This window comes from Manduca sexta, chromosome 11 (assembly GCF_014839805.1).
Source record: "Manduca sexta isolate Smith_Timp_Sample1 chromosome 11, JHU_Msex_v1.0, whole genome shotgun sequence".
NCBI classification, from domain to species: domain Eukaryota; kingdom Metazoa; phylum Arthropoda; class Insecta; order Lepidoptera; family Sphingidae; genus Manduca; species Manduca sexta.
The window spans coordinates 7,989,175-7,994,285 of record NC_051125.1 but is presented as its reverse complement, the minus strand read 5'-3'; the positions used below and the strand labels follow the sequence as shown (position 1 = coordinate 7,994,285).

General features: G+C 30.7%; 1 pseudogene; it reads right to left on the bottom strand.

The window, feature by feature from the left end:
• Positions 1-3,845: 3,845 nt before the first annotated feature.
• Positions 3,846-5,111, bottom strand: part of LOC119189040 — a 7,614-nt pseudogene continuing 6,348 nt past the window's right edge.

Here is a 5,111-nt window from a genome sequence, read left to right as displayed (position 1 = left end):
ACTTATAAAAATTTTGCAAAGCTATGCGTAGTTAAAACACAAATTTACTCGATCATCTGTGAGTCAAAAGCCGCCACCCTTGCCTATTAATAAGATTTAAACTAGAAACCGGTGATGTTTTTGGCAGCTATCTTAACGCCAAAACAAGTTTATAAGTAAGACTGCAAATATATATGTAAGGTTAGTGGGCCTTATTCCGTCTACTGGGGCATATCCGTCCATTGCAATTACGGGCGTTCTTACCTATGGACAGCTTTAATAACCGTATATGTACATAGGGCATTTTTTTACTCTCTTACGTGTACAGCTATCGAAACTATCCTTAGGATAAAACGCCCGAAATTGCATGACAGATTCGCCCCCTATTTTTAGACGGAATAAGGCCCCCTAACCTTACTCTAGTAACTAATATGGAACGTCTTCGTTTCATGTATACATCCATTTGAAGTTTAGCATACATTGCACTATATACAAATTCGTCACAATCTATTTCGGAAATATAAAGGCAGTGCTAGATTCACAAAAATAAAGTAATAAACTCACACGAGCCACTAAGGTTAAGTGAGATTTCTAATATGTGTAAAAACGCCTACAAACATGTAAGTACAAACATTTTTATTAAACACTAAAGGAATCAAGTTTAGACCGATACGATTTATTTGAGCACGTTACAATCTAAATTATTATGCGTTATATAACATTACTAAGTATATTTTATTCATAAAAGGGTATATAGGTAGGTATAGTTAATGGTGAAAATGGACAACTAATAAGTGTCTTGTGAATATCGCTCATATTGCTTCTAACATAGTAGTGACAATATCTTCAACTACTCATATGCTTTTTATTTACCACAATAGAGCGAAGGCAATGTTACAGAACTCTTATGTTACTAGACCTAATTTTAAACAACACTTTAATATTATGACGTATTTTTAAGGATATAAATTTTTGGTATGATAACTTCAGAAATCTGCAATAATATAGTAGTAATCCAAATTACCTTAATTTTATGGAAATAGATTACTTAAAGGACATTAAAAAAAGAATTGCAAAGAATATTGACTTAGCTATTAATCTGAATCAATATTATACTCTGTGGCATCAAATAAATATAAAGAAAAAACATATAATTATTTACAATAAATTATACTAATAAAACTCAGCATAGACCATTTTGCTTGTCTATTCCAAGTGTCGTCAAAATAGACAAACAAAATTGAAATCTTTAAACACGTGCCATATTTTTAATAAAACATGTGGAAGTTTTAAAATATGTGTGTTAGTAGGAATTGTCAAATAATACCAATAGTCTTGCAAAAGACCTCAATTCAGTCTTGAGAAGGGAATGATAGGAGTTATTATAGACTAACCGCCATTTTCAAAAAGATCCCAATCGTTTTTTTTTTATATATTTCAAAATGGACCAATCAGAACAAAGTCTTTATGGTTCATTCATTCTCGAAATCGGATTGAGATTGGGATCGTTTTTGAAAACGGCCGTTATGCTATATTTTTCCATTTACACTTAGACACTTACGTCAATTAATATCAACAATTATTATCGCCTTTCGAGACATAAGACATACTATATAACGCAATAATTAGACGTTTCACATATTAATTTGATTTCGTGTAATATTAAACGCCATATTTATTGCGATAGTAGACAATCCCCTATTTTACGACATATATTATTCATCTTAATAATATTTGAGGTTTTAAATGAGTATAAAGCAGGATTGTTCGTAGATTGAGATGGCACTAAGGGAGATATTAATATAGAGGTTACATGGAGGTACACAATTGTATACTGATTCAATACATTGATTATGTCAACCCTAAAAATACATAGTAGTTACTAAATTTCGAGACTAAACAAATATTTAAAACACAAAATATACTTAAAAGACAGTATTATTTGTGTTTTTATTAATAAAAGCAGTATTTATAACCACCATGTATAGCATTAGAATTTTTAAAATTCGAATTTATTGTAACGGACAGGAAGTTAAAAGCACGGAAATGACCGCCACATACAGCCGCCACCCTGTCACCACTTAGCAAAATGTTATCTACTACATTCTAAATAAAATAATGCGCCTAATAATTAATATAGTATCTACAAAATTCACTATACTTTATCAAAATATATAAAAAGAAGACTAGTATTAATCTACAGTAATTATACATATTGAACATACTGTGTACTGTTTAATCTTTAAGGCAACATTTATTGTGGGATAATATTTATTAATTAAGTTGTAGTTTTTTTTTATAGCCTTAGTAGGCAAAAGAGCGAGCGGTCGGCCTGATGTTAAGCAGCATCCGCCGTCCCTGGACTAAAGCAATGCCAGAGGCGTGTCAAGCCGTTGCCCACCTAGATTCGTTCGCAAAGCCTTATAGCGATTGACATTCTAGAACTCACACGTTCATGGGGCCATAAATTAGATAATTTAATAAATGGCTTCTTTGCGTCGAAATACCCGATTTAAGGCAGACGCATATATGGCGGAGCAAAGCAAAAATAATCTCTGCGCTGCGCTCCGCCATATAAGCGCCAGCCCTGGATCTAAACGTTGCCTTAAAAATTATTACAAATAAATCATCTAGCGTTTACTATTCGTGCAAAGAATATACATTTTTGTCACAATTAAATCTAAAGTATTAAATGTAATTAAATTTAATACTGAGTTCATTGGAAAATGTTTATTTTAATGAGATAATTTATTATGTTGTGATGTGATACACGAGTCAACACGAATTTATTAATTAAAATGAGGTGTTAGCCTCTTATTTAAACAACAAAATATATTAATCGATTGTCGAATGAAATAAATAAATATTTATATTAGAATTATTTTGTTCATCAGGAATAAATAAATTACTAACATATTGCATTGTATTTCAATTAAAATACTAAAATATCAGCTATGATTAATGTATGCGGACAATGCCATTTTAGTATAAATTTTCAATGATTATTATCAAACCGAATAATTAATTAGCTTTTTTACGGCAAAAGCTTAGCATTTGATCTTCAATTTATGTGATTATATTCTTATATTACGCATAAGTAATCTGAGTGGCGAGCCAAAAGCTGAACGAATAATAATTTATAAATGAATTTGAAATGACAAAAACTTTAATAATTCATCAAAGTGATTATATAAGTAAGACTTATTATATTTTGAATGAAAAAAAAAAAGGAAATTTTGATGTATAAAACAATGGTTACTAAAATATTTTTTGTAAATGAAGCGACAATCACCATAAATTATTGTATTCTTGTCAATATAATTTTAGTAAAGACTTAAATTTAATTTTATAAGCCTCCACTACTTTTCAAAGTACACTTCGTATCTTTTCTGAGTATACGTATTATTCACAATTTATTAACCTTTCTCCACAATTAAAAAGTTTCACGCGATCAAGTTCAAAATAACATGTTGCATACTTTATATATAGTCATTCAAATTTGTTTAGTAAAATAATAAAATATTTATTTTCGTTACCAATAAATAAATTTAAAAAAACTCATTATTCTTGAATTTCTAAATTTAAGCGACTGGAACATAATTTGTTCACATTCAAGCCGATATTAAAAAACAAGGAGTGTCATAAAAATCAAAATATTATTTAGGTACCATGCCCTACACAATATTATTTCATACATTTTCGTACTACATAAAGAAAAACCTGTACCTATTCAATTAGGAAATTTCTCCAATATTTTATTCCGCCAAATTGTAATCCTAAATCCGCGAAAACTAGCGGTTTAGAGACCAAATATATATGAACATAGAGTTCATTTTACCACGCGTTTCAACATTAAAACTGCCAAATCATACCTCGATGTGATCGTCCGGTACAGGTGTGTGTTTCAACTTCTTCACGTTGAGTATAGAAGGTTTCTGTGTGCGTGTGTGCCATACGTACACTTTGGTACAGTTGTCGGCTAGCGGTTCCATCTCTTCTTTCGTTGTGAAATATTTCAATATTTCGCTCTCCTGTAAAAAAAAATTAAATACGATGTTTTATAAAATCATCACGACTTCGTCTCGATCGGTGTAGGTAGACATGTAATGACTGAGTTCAACATTTTTCACAGTTAATTTCGGACTGAAATATTCGAACTACATTACCTATACAAATTTCTATGTAACATAATAATAATTAATATTATACATCAAAAGAAATGAACGTAAATATGTGTCCGCACAGGATATTGATAACAAATTACCATGGGCCTGTATAAATAAACGTAAAGTTTAGATAACATTATCGCAAAGTTACGCACATTGCGTGAACTATTTCGATCAGAGTTCATGGTATAGGGAGAAGTTTGAAGGAATTTTGTTAAAAAATTACGCTACTTCCAAAAACGTTAAGTTTTACAATCGATGGCTCCTAAGTTCATCGTATCTGGTATTTCGCTATCTTCAGTACCTAGGTACTGTTTACTAACAAACCCATTTAATTCAAAATAAATAAAAGAAAAACACTTTATTAACAATCATTTACTAACTTCTTTTTAATGGGTTTTGGTAGTAAAAGTACCTATATGACGAATCGTTAAAAAGAGTGATATATCGCAATTTTTTAGATACGATATTTTACTTAGGAGCCATCGAAATGCTCTCTAACATAATGTCAATGTTGAAATATTCTGATTGCTGTCTCTATCTCTAATACAGTATCAGAATTAGAACATTCTAACGTTATTATATTAGTAATAGGGCGTGACTAAACCTAATGAATAATGTTTCAAAGATACATCTGTTCGTAAACCATTTCAGTCAACAAAGTAATTTTAATTTACGCTTTTTTCCTTATTCTATTAACAGTAGTAACGACTGAATTACAAAGTTCTTCGTGAAATCCACGGAGCTCGTCATCCTGAGACATAAGTTTCATGAGGCCCATACTCTGGCTAGAATATCAACGGAAGACAGTGCACACGCACTGTTGTTTGACTATAGTAATAGAAATTCGGGTGGTATACCCAGACGCCCCTACATGAGAGACCCTGTAATACATTGCAAAGAACATACTAAACAGTTTGATCTGTTGACCCAATTATATGAAAACAAATGTTATATCACTGACTT